Below are 13279 nucleotides of genomic sequence, written 5' to 3' on the forward strand. Positions count from 1 at the left end.
TCTAGTGAACTCGGAGCAAATTAAATTGACAGCTACAAAAGTTACTTTGACTTTCGTCCTCTATTAGTAAGTACTATTAGTTACCGACGATAGTGACGATGACGGCCACATTAATAGGTAGTAGGTATATATTGCAATTTACAAAAAACCGGTGAAGTGCGAGTCGAACTCGCGTTCCAAGGGTTCCGTACATAAGTCCGACTCACGCTTGACTGCACATTTCTAATAGGTTTTCCTGTCATCTATAGGTAAAGTACTATTTTGTGTATTTTTTTCAAAATTTTAGACCCAGTAGTTTCAGAGATAAAGGGGGGGGGGGGGGATGGTCGGACAGACAGACGCACGAGTAGTCCAATAAGGGTTCAGTTTTTTCCTTTTGAGGTACGGAACCCTAAAAACGAACTGGAAATATTTATGGAGCTGTGAAATCCTTCAAGTAGTGGGTAGTATCCCAAACATTTGTATTAAATACGTAAAACAGTTTTCACGTGTAATATATTATAAGTGTTCAGCTATAAGCGGTATAAAAAAGTGAAGTGATACTCGTTTAAAAGTCGATTCATTTATGAATAACAAAAAACAAGTGAAAAACAGATGCCATTCGAAATCACGCGGAGGCGAGCAAGGGACGGGTGGAGACTGGCGAACGCCCGCTGTTGCTAAGCCATAGTCCTCTTTTTTACAGTGCTTATCGACCGCAATTAGTACCTTTTGGAACTTACGTAGGCAACAATGTATTTACCTCAGCAGTTCACTTCGTGGATTGTTATCGTGTTGCGCTATATTTGCATCTAATTTCACATTATGTGAAACGGAAGTAACGCAGCGACGAACGAAAGCTAACAAAAATTATGTTTGGAAGTCTGGCTTCCTTACGATGTCTAGGTGTTTCCCTTGATTGCACGGGTTATGCAATGTCGCCCGTGGTCGGTAAATGGATTGGTAACCAGTCTGAGTCGTTACCAATGATGGTGACCAGTTTGGTTGCCCATAAGGTGGATAATTAAACTTTATCTACTTTTCCATATTCGTAGCCATAGGACTTCGGGTTCTTCTGGAAGCAGAAATGTACATAAGTATACAATTTGTATACTTATCAAAGTTGTATACAAGCTGCATGTATAATAATTAATACAACACGGATTAAGTAGTCCCAATTGATAGAACTCAATGAACAACCACAAATCATTGTTTTAATACTCTTATAATAGACACCTGATTGCAAACTAGGGACTCTTTAAACGGCATTATGTAACCGATCAGTGGTCCTTAGGCCTGGTTTTTATTGACGACCAGGGCACGACACGACTGAGCCCACCGAATAGTCGATTTGACGCGGTACCTGATAAAGTTAACTGTATCCATTACTGTTCGACAAAGACTATCTCAACCTTATAATTTACCCGGATTTTTAACTCGGTTAACGGAAATGGTATAAGTACAAACGATTATATACAACTTATTAGTATGCCTGTGCCAGCATTATGCAGTGAGCGCTACCTACTGTAGAGACTGTAAAGAACTGAACTCTATTATAAATTTATAACTATATTTGGCGATAAACAAAACGGCCTTTGAAGAGTAACATGTTATTACAGGTGACTGACCAGGTAACAATAAGCATAGCCTACGTGTTTCAACTTCGAGTATGGTATAAAATATGAGAACTATAAACTAGAAGCTGAACACGAGACGATGCCGGGTTCGCGAAGAAGACATAATGCGCGCGTTCCGTGACGGTTCCAATATGGCGGGAACCGCGCGGTTTGGCGGTCGTTCACCTCGCCCGGAGTCTGCAGATCGCATGCAGAGTGGCAGATTCAAGTTGTTTTAATAACAACGTGATGTGACGATCAGTTTTTGTAAGACTGATGGGATGTGACAAATTTCGTAAGCGGTATGCGCCTGCCTTTTGGCTCATGACATGAGCATGACGTTATGTAGATACCTAACTAATTGTTTTAATATCTCCTACCTACTTCAACCTTGTAGGCTCTGATGCATTTCGAATAGTAAAATATAACAATTTCATTGCAAAAAAAAGTCGAATACTGTTGCCCATCATGGTTTTGGAATATGTAACTCTCATTTCCTGTATAAAAGTTCAAAATATTAGATTGTGGAACATTGTACAAAAAATTGTACGCGGGGTGTCAGTAGGATACCACAAAATGTTCGATATCTGTAGCTGTGATACAAAACGTTAGAGTCTGTGCGGAAAGAAAAGAGTCGTAGAATGTATTGGGCCCCATACATTCCACGACTCTTCTCTTTCCGCACAGACTCTATCTGTCAAACCACAAACCATTGATTTTTGTAAGTTATTCCGACAACTCGACAGCGCAATCTATTATGAGTTGGTAAAGTGTTTACTTACGTAATCTGGCTTGGAGCGTTTGGCACGAACACTTAGTAAACTTAGCACCTGTTGAATAAACAAAACTGCCAAATAAGACACAAGGATTCACAAAATTAAAAAACCATTTTTTCCACCTAAAAAAATGTAGAGCTCCATGATTCTAGAAAGATACTTTGAAAGGTTGAAAGGGCTGATGAAACTAACCGGAAAAATACGTATAATGCAACAGCGTGTGCAACAGTTATTTGTCTTACAAGGGGGCAAAGTTGTTGTTTAACCGCTCGTGCTAATATTGATACCCGCGAGCAAGCGAAAGATTCCAAAATTTAACCACGAGCGTAGCGAGTGGTTCGAAAAATGGAATCTTGAGCGTTGCGAGGGTTTCAAAGCACGAGGGTTAAACAAAATTTGCCCCCGAGTGAAACACAAAAATTTTCACCACACCAACCCGAAGCAAATATTAAATGTAAAATATCAAACAAAATCAAACATGATGAATGATGATTATTTGCGTAAAATGCAATAGGGGTGGGATGAATAAGATCAAGAACATCCCGTAAAACTTTGTAAGGCTGGTGGTGAATTTTTAAAATGCTAGAAGCGGCATCTCGCAAAGAGTGTTAAGACTAATAAGCTGAAGTATAGTGAATCCTGGCTGATCAGATTAATACCGATTAGCTAAATAGGGAAAACAAACAAAAAGGACAAACATAATTCGTAGAAGGAATGTGGCGGGCGTCGGGCGTCTGCAAACGGTGCGAGACCGCGAGCGCGGCCGCTGTGACCTGACGTCACGCCCTGTCCAGAGTGACTCACCACTGGGCTGTTTTAAACCATTACCTTATAAACGTGCAATCGACTCTGGTGAAAACGGGATTACTGTGGCTAACTTTAAAAATAATTGACAGCTGTTCTCAATGGATCATAATCATAATAGTTCTCTTAGTTTTTAGTGAAATGGAAGAAGCTTCTTTTAAATCCTTCAGGACCTGAAATCGCTTGTGCAATAAAGATTTTAAAAATGTAGACAGATTATACCACTAATTTGTTATACATGCCTACATGAAATAAGTATGTACATATTATGAAGGAAGTACAGCCTACAGTTAAATTTTTTGCTCATATTACAGGCCACACCCGGTATAGAGTTATAGTACATTACTACAGAGGCCGGGACGAAAGGGGTTGCCGGCCGAAGACATATAGACGGCCGAGCGAAGCGAGGCCGGATAGGTCTGAGCGCGGGCAACCCCATTTCCCGCCGAGGTATGTATAGAGCTTTTCTCAAACATGCAATGAAATAAATAAAATAAAAAATCCACGAAACCTAAATTTTATTTATAGAAAAAACTAAAAATAAACTACACCCAAAATATAACCAACACGTACCTATATCATTATCACGCGTATGTTTTACACGAGTCGTGTATTTTTACTACCCGTATATTTTCATGTATCTTTGATTTTTTCGCCTTGTATCCGTCTGACTGTCGTTTTCGTCACATAAGTTTACATAGTCTTTCATGTTGATATCATGTTTCACATACATCGTTGCTTTATGCATGGAGTAAATAAGTATAATTTCCATAGTGTTGACGAGTTTGTAGTTACATTCATTTAAAATATGCCACAAAACTGTTTCTAATAAACTGTAAGCCATTTTTCTTAGTTTCTCAAATAATAAAATTGCCATAAGCAACCATATATGTACATACTTTGTCTTTGACTTGGCGGCAGAGGCAGCAAGTTATTAAAATCAATTCTGCTTACGCTGCCAATTCCAACACCTATGATTACAATTAATATTAATTTCATTATTTCGTCGGAACTCATATTAAAGTCAAAAAATCAACAACGCACAATAAATCCAATAAAACAGAATGAATATTTTGCAACTTTACCTCCATAACAATTTAAAAAATATAACTACGCGTGTTTGAGTAGACCTTTTTACCGCTAACGTTTAAATGAAATGTTTTAAATGTTTTTATTTGTGTAGTTAAATTTATAATTTAAAATTATAAAATTATTGAATGTATTATTTATTAAGTTCATGTTGATTTTATACAAATAAAACTGCAAATTATAGCAAACATTGTTTTTTGTTTTTTTTTTATAGGCGTAGTGGCAGAGTGTCATTATGAACCATAAAGCAAATACTGCCTCTAGTTTTTTTTTATGGATGAATGCCACGATGCTGTGTCACAAATATATGTGAAATGAAAATTAAAAAAGAGGACTTTGCCGGCCTAGGTCTGCAAGATGTGTATGAAATTCCATTAACGACCTTTTGTCCTAGCCGCACCTGAAACGTCATACTTCGCAGCCTATTATAAGGAACATAACATCAATATTTCATTGCATGTTTGAGAAAAATATTTTTTATTGTTTTTATGTCGCCTAACTGAAGCCCTCCTGAAACTGCAACTTTTGCTTATGAAAGAGTTCAACGTTCTCGTAGACCTTGATACCTATAAATAAATAAAACTATCATACATAAGAAGGGCAATTCGAACTTGATAATCTTGTTAGATTATAATTATAAACTTCGAATCTTCTTATCGAACGAGCGAGCGAAGCGAACGAAGTTCTTACATTCGACTTGGGACACGCGGCTGGCTAGGGGCACGTCCCGGCATTTCGATGTTTTTTAGCTGAACTATCAGAGGATAGTTTGATACTCAAGAATTTAAGTAAATTTATTCTAATTTAAATGAAATTGGGTGAACGTATCGTTGAGGGCATTATATTTTAGTCATTAAATTTTGAGCAGGCTCGAACAAGAGGTTATTGAGCTAGAAGAGCTAAAAATGATAAAAAGCCATTTGTGAGGGGTCTTGATATTCTGGTCATTTTTATTGCAAGAAAGTATAAATATAAATAAATAAATAAATATTAGGGGACATCTTACACAGATCAAACCTAGCCCCAAACTAAGCAAAGCTTGTACTATGGGTACTAGGCGACGATATACATACTTGTATAGATAAATACATACTTATATACATAGAAAACAACCATGACTCAGGAACAAATATTAGTGTTCATCACACAAATAAATGCCCTTACTGGGATTCGAACCCAGGACCAACGGCTTAGCAGACAGGGTCACTATCCACTAGGCCAGACCGGTCGTCAATGATGGTCGAGTTTGGTATCAAATGAAAGTGCTCGGTTTGTTACACATTTATAATATTGTTTTTTTAGTTTAATATTTTTTTCAAAAATGATGACATTTTTGCGGCCATGCACTATGTCATAAAAGTCGTCATGGATGTCGTTTTATAGGCTTTAGGGGGAGCAGATTTCGAAAATGATGATTATTTTGGATTCCAAAATGGCGGCCATGCACTATGTCATAAAAGTCGTTATGGATGTCGTTTTATAGGTTTTAGGGAGTGCAGATTTCGAAAATGATGACAATTTTGGAATCCTAGATAGCGGCCATGCACTATGTCATAAAAGTCGACATGGATGTCGTTTTATAGGTTTTAGGGGGCCCCGATTTCGAAAATGATGACCATTTTGGAATCCAAAATGGCGGCCATGCAGTATGTCATAAAAGTCGTCATGGATGTCGTTTTATAGGTTTTGGGGGGCACAGATTTCAAAAATAATCACCATTTTGGTTTCCAAAATAGCGGCCATGCACTATGTCATAAAAGTCGTCATGGATGTCGTTTTATAGGTTTTAGGGAGCGCGGATTTCGAATATTATGACCATTTTGGAATCCAAGATGGTGGCCACCCATAATGTCATAAAAGTCGTCATGGATGTCGTTTTATAGGTTTTAGGGGGCGCAGATTTCGAAAATGATGACCATTTTGGATTCCGAAATGGCGGCCATGCACTATGTCATAAAAGTCGTCATGGATGTCGTTTTATAGGTTTTGGGGGGCGCAGATTTCGAAAATGATGACCATTTTGGATTCCAAAATGGCGGTCATGCACTATGTCATATAAGTCGTCATGGATGTCGTTTTATAGGTTTTAGGGGGCGCAGATTTCGAAAATGATGAGCATTTTGGATTCCAAAATGGCGGCCATGCACTATGTCATAAAAGTCGTCATGGATATCGTTTTATAGGTTTTGGGGTGCGCAGATTTCGAAAATGATGACCATTTTGGATTCCAAAACGGCGGCCATGCACCATGTCATAAAAGTCGTCATGGATGTCGTTTTATAGGTTTTACGGGGCGCAGATTTCGAAAATGATGACCATTTTGGATTTCAAAATGGCGGCCATGCACTATGTCATATAAGTCGTCATGGGTGTCGTTTTATAGGTTTTAGGGGGCGCATATTTCGAAAATGATGACAATATTGGAATTCTAGATGGCGGCCGTGCACTATGTCATTAAAGTCGTCATGGGTGTCGTTTTATAGGTTTTAGCAGGCGCAGATTTCGAAAATGATGAGCATTTTGGATTCCTAAATGGCGGCCATGCACCATGTCATAAAAGTCGTCATGGATGTCGTTTTATAGGTTTTAGGGGGCGCAGATTTCGAAAACGATGAGCATTTTGGATTCCAAAATGGCGGCCATGCACTATGTCATAAAAGTCGTCATGGATGTCGTTTTATAGGTTTGAGGGGGCGCAGATTTCGAAAATGATGACCATTTTGGATTCCAAAATGGCAGCCATGCACTATGTCATAAAAGTCGTCATGGATGTCGTTTTATAGGTTTTTGGAGGCGCAGATTTCTAAAATGATGACTATTTTGGAATCCAAGATGGCGGCCATGCACTATATCATAAAAGTCCTCATGGATGTCGTTTTGTAGGTTTTAGGGGGCCCCGACTTCAAAAATGATGACCATTTTGGAATTCAAAATGGCGGCCATGCAGAATGTCATAAAAGTCGTCATGGATGTCGTTTTATTGGTCATGGTCATCATTTTCGAAATCTGCACACCTGTTTCAAATAAGGTATAGGTAGATGCATCCTAGTAAGTCAACAACATCTATATCTACTATCGAAATGTACTTTTGATAGTAGTAGTACGAAATATAATCTGAAAGGAATCAAGTAATATTCCTGTAATGAGGAATCGACGTTGATTCCAATTACTAGTAATTGTAATATTCGAAAAATTTATTCCTGATTCTTCAAATGGAATTGTACTTAGTAATTCGGTATTGTTAGATTACAAAGTAATCTGGGAATCGGTAATCAGATTACAAAGTAATTTCAAGTAAATGTGGAATCAGTTAGGTACGAAATGCCCATCTCGGACTAAGTAGCACTGCATTCAATTGATCTTTTTGGCGAACCACGAGTTCTCAGTTCGAGGCGAACTACTATTTTATTTTAATTTATTAGGCACACTAAACACTTAAACAGATATCGTACAATATCAAGAGAATCATACAATTGCACAGTACTACATAAAAACTAGCACGAGATCCAAAACAAGTGTACACAGCATGTTTTAAATTGAGCTTGAGCAAGTTGTGACAAGTTACTAGTTATCTGAGGTATTAAAGTACCTATTAAATATAAACGCTGCCACCGATAATAGTGAACAGTTAGTTTGTAATTAAAATGCCTTACCAGTTCATGTATTTTTACCATACCTACTTACATGAAATAAATCATGTTTTAGATAATTATTAAATGTATTAACTACAGTCAAATTGCTTCTAATCTCGGCGCTTAAACTACAACTGGCGCATTTTTAAGGACATCTACGAAGGCACTAAACTTCCGCTGGTCGTCTATCCATCCGCTTGTCCTTTTTGAGCGGGGTGAGTGGTGAGCTCCATGAATTCGTAGGAAATTGAAAATTTCACAATGTGTCCTTTGTGAAATTTTCATTTTGTTAGGTTTATTAATTATAGAACGCTAATACAAGAAACGTGTAGGTACCTAATTTTAAAAATAAATCTCAAATATTGGAGCAAATTTTGGAGCAAAGTGCCTACTTATTTTATAGTATGTATATGCTTCAACATTTTTAACGGCACCTAAATACCGTTCCATACCTTGGCTTCATTGACTTGGCACCCTCCCTTTTTAAGTGGTCTGATACGCAGCAACCTACTCGGACGGGTTTATTCATTAAGAAATTATACCTAGGATGGTATTATATATATTTATTGTCGCTATCAAAGGACATTTTATTCATTCTATTAATATTCCTACTAGGTATCTTTATAGTGAGTATTTCATTTCAAGCCCTTAAATTATATATTGATTTTTTTTTATTAGCCTATAGGAGTGTCCCACTGCTGGGCAAAGGCCTCCCCTCTTTCCCGCCATTTGGTCCTATCCGATGCACACTCCCACCACTCTTTACAAAATGTGTCAAGGTCGTCCCGCCATCTCCGTTTTGGTCTTCCTCTGCCCCGAGATCCGTCCTGTGGGACCCAGTCTGTAGCTAATTTGGTCCAGCGCTCCGGGTGCATTCGGCAGATGTGCCCTGCCCAGTCCCACTTTAGCTTATATATTGATTATGCTAGTAAAATTGGTACCTAATGGGCACAAAACACACCTGTTTAAGGTACCATAAAATGGGGTGAGGTGGGTGAAATTTGACTTTCAAACCTCGATACAATTTTTGTTGTACATGTGAAAACTGAATGGTGTATATAATAAGTGGTTCGGACGTTTGTATTTTATTTTGGGTAGTCCCATTTCATAACTTTGACGATAAAGAGGAAAACCCACCTCACCCCGTAGTGCCTCGTATTTGGGGTGAGAGGGTTTTTCATACAAAGGTGATTTTGGAAGATTGTTGGATCGATTTTTTTTTAATTATGCGTATTACTATAGCCCCATTTTAAATTGGAATACATTATTTTTGTAGCAGTAGCCTTAAAAACACACCTCACCCCCCTCTCAAACCTTCTCTCCCCATTCATAACCCATAGCTCCCCGCGAAACGTACTCACCCCGTTTTACGGTATTAGGTATAAATGGCGTGTATCTAAAAGGAATGTCAGGCCGTGTTTATGTCTGCTACGATTATGACTGGTGTCCGATGCTAATTTTACGATAGGGGAGATTTATGACCCAAGCTACTATTATTGGTTTATTCCCGTCTTGAAGCACTTAGCCTTCATTAGAATAGGATCGTTAATACGGGTCAGTTAAGGGTAAAACGCAATAAAAATAAAATAGATACCATAGGGGATTCCGGGAGACTTGGACTCTTGGAAAGTCACACTAAGTATATTTGAAAACTCAATTGGAGGATAATTTTAAACATGATCACTCTACAGTCTCTACACAATGCAGTCTAACGTGTAAGTTAATGCGATGCGACCAGCCAAAAACGTAGCCGTTTTAGTGAGGAAATTGGATTTTAACACGGATTTTACTTTTTATACATTATTTTTACGAATATTTAATGAAAAGGATGTTTTTTTTATTTTAATTTCCTATGTTCAAAAACTTATTCAGATTCTACTTTCCTGTGGGCATCATAAAATAAATGCCTTTTTATTTTTAAGCCTAATTTTCTCCCTGGACTCTTAACAATAAATGATAATAAATCTTGATAATAAATGATATTTAATTTAATTTAAGACCATGTTTAAACCTAGTTAAAAATGGACCCGAGTAAAATGTACCCAAAACAATAGGTTCTTATGGTATTATGTTGTCCACAGAAAAAAGGCCTGTTTTTCTGAACGATTTTGACCCTTTAGGATAAGTTAACCGTTTGTTCTGTAAAACTACGACGGGGCTGGTTTATTTAAATACATAGACCATGATGTACAAGGACAGACAGGATGTGTTTCTATATACCAGGACAGACATTTTCTTATGTACATATTATACGAAACTATACGCTACATGACAACATACCACTTATTTAATTACACAAACGGGTCTACCGCGATATAATTTCATTGTTTTTCATTGTTTTTCGTGAGAGAGGCGATTGAAATTAAAAAACACCCTAAAAATTTCAATCGAGAGGACGGGTACAAATTATCGTCTACTTGGGGACCAGTGATTCAAATGTTGAAACCAGCGGATATATCTTCGGACCAGTGTATGGATACTGTGAGTGTTGCGTGTCGTGCCGTGGACAATAAACATTAAACTTTAACGGGTAACTGCAATTTCTTTGTCTACCCCGAACATTTTTATAAACTAATTTCGGGTAGTTTAGTGGTGTTTTATTAATATCTCGGTTGACATTTGTTGGGACGTCAGTCTTTCCGTGACCACAGCTGGTGCAACTCAGCTGAAACGTCGGAATTAAAGGTAAAAACAATGAAATTATATCGCGGTAGACCCGTTTGTGTAATTAAATATGTGTACAAAACGCGAGAGTTTAAAGTGTTATACCACTTATTTGACTAATCTGCACTCTTAACAGCTCTACACATCGCTGTATCGCAACTATTTATTATTCGTATCGCTATCATAGTTCCATTCCTTTCACTTTTACTGTGAGACGTCACATTGATCGTTTAGCAATGCACCACAGCGTTAGTGAAGTCAGCGCCAATCTGACTCACGTTCACGTCCCATATGGTGCAGTCTTCGGTCCATATGAAATATTAATCTATAAGCACACGTAGAAATCTCGACAATTACGTTGTAATTATCGAGTTCGTTCACACTAGCAGCTCGTGGCGTCGCGCGGCTTTGCGCGGGCGCCGGTGAGTCAGGGGGCGGTGCGCCCGCCCCGCCCCCGGCACGCCCCCGCCCCGCCCTACCAGCCATCATTTTGCCGCGCTTTTTTTTCAATCACAGCAAAGTCGCGTCATTCTTATATGTTGCCAAACAGTCAATGACTAACTCGTTAATAATAAAAGTAAGCGGTTATACTGTGCACTGCAGGCTGCTTGGTGTTTTGATCATTCCAAATGTGTTTCACCGATTACAACGAATTTCCATAATGAGAAATGGATGATTAATTGATTATCAAACATATCTCTGGACCATGTTACAATACTAATATTTTTTAAAGATGTACCTTACCCACTTACTACTTCGTATAGTTTATTCCGTACACCCTCAATAATTGTAACGAACAGTATTAAAGAAACCTCTATAAAAATATTATAGAGTCAAATATAGGTACTGTTTTGACAGTCAATAAACCTTTAGTAATTATTGGTATGTTGGTATTGGTTACCTACTCGTATTTAACAAGTGTAATCTTCCGGGATACTTAATAGTTATTTAGGATACAAGTGCGAAAAATAGGAAATTTATAAACTGAAATAAATGTCATATTAAGAAAAAGGGACAAAGGCCTCCAGTGCCCCAAACTACAACCTAGCTGGTTCCAGCCTGGGACACTGGAGGCCTTGGACACTTTTTCTTAGTATATGACAATTATTTCAATTTATAATTTATATAGTAGTGTTTTTATTTGAAACAAAAACAAATTAAAATATTTTCTGAAAATAATTTAATTTGTTCTAATACAAGTATTAGTAATAGGAAATTTATTGGTTTTGACCTGTTTACTTATGCATTTACCTTGTAATGGAGTCATTTGAAAACCTGGTAAAACAATTTGTACTTCCCATTAAACAATTCCCACCAGACGACATGAAATACTTTCCTTGCCTGCTGGTATTACAGTATATATTTCAATTATTTAATAATATAATAATTTTTATAGGTCAGAGTACCCATCAGTCGTCAGTTAAGGAAACACGTTTGAATAATTATAAATACATAATGAGTTTGTTTTTGAGTTTTAACCTGTTAGTTCTTTTTATTATATTACAATTAAAACATTGGCTTCCTCTTCAACATTTATTTTATTCTTCGTCTATGTTCCACGATTAAGTAGAGTTATATGATTTAAACCCGTTTTATACTGTCATATTATTTAATTGTTTTTTTTTGTGCTTATTAATCAAGGTTTGTTCTTTTACGTAGGTAGGTACAGTCACCTGCAATAATATGTTACTCTTCGAAGGCTGCACAAATATCTGACACGATCTTATTTGTAGAGCCATGAGAGCATGTCACATATTTTTGCGGTCTTCGAAGAGTAACATCATTGCAGGTGATGGTACCTAAGTAAATTACACGTACTAAATAACGTAATCAGTTATCATGACATGCATGTAATAAAAACATAGATTTCTGTAGCTCCTTAAGGTATTTTTGATAGCAGGAGATTAAATTTTGACCAATGCTTATTCAATCACACACATAGGTATCTCTTATTACTATGGTTTAATTTTATATATTACTTACTCAATGAATAAACGTTTACGATACTTTCACAGTACTTAGTCTCTTGCAAAAATCTATGTCTTTTCAAGATCCGTCCCGAGAGTCAGAAGTGGGTTAAATTCATACTCATATTCTCTTGAAAGTCACACTCGGCTCAAGGTTATGCTTTTCCAAAACATATTGAAAATTTGAATAAAAAACCTGTTTCTAAATAAGTATTTGATTTTACACTCTACCTGTATCTTTTAAAGTAACGCACGCGGGTTTTCCATACAAGTTGCAACGTGTCAAATTCTTACCTCGATAGATACCAATCGATACCTATCTCCAATATTTAGTAGTCGAAAAGTAAAAGGTAGAGACGAACGGAATGCAGTTCGACCGGAACCAGCAGACAACGAATATCGTCACTTATTTCACACATATCATAAATCAATAAGACTCATAGGTTTTTACCGGTTCTTTATCGAGAAAACCTGTTGAATTTCTTAGTTCCTAATCCGTGATAATATCCATTGTTTCATTGGTGTGTTGTGTGTGTTGAACAATCTTCTCTTTTTATTATAATAGAAGTTAGATTAGTTTTTAATTTTATTATAAGTAGTTTTATTATGTGTAAAGTTACTGTGGAATAATATTAACATCAATAAATTGCTCTGATAATTAGCTTAAGATAATATATAATGTAATTTACCATTCATAAAGTACTTAGTACTTTGATTTTGTTTATTTGTAACACCTAATATTATAGTACAAT

This window comes from Cydia splendana, chromosome 13, assembly GCF_910591565.1.
Source record: "Cydia splendana chromosome 13, ilCydSple1.2, whole genome shotgun sequence".
In the NCBI taxonomy this organism is placed as follows: Eukaryota; Metazoa; Arthropoda; class Insecta; order Lepidoptera; family Tortricidae; genus Cydia; species Cydia splendana.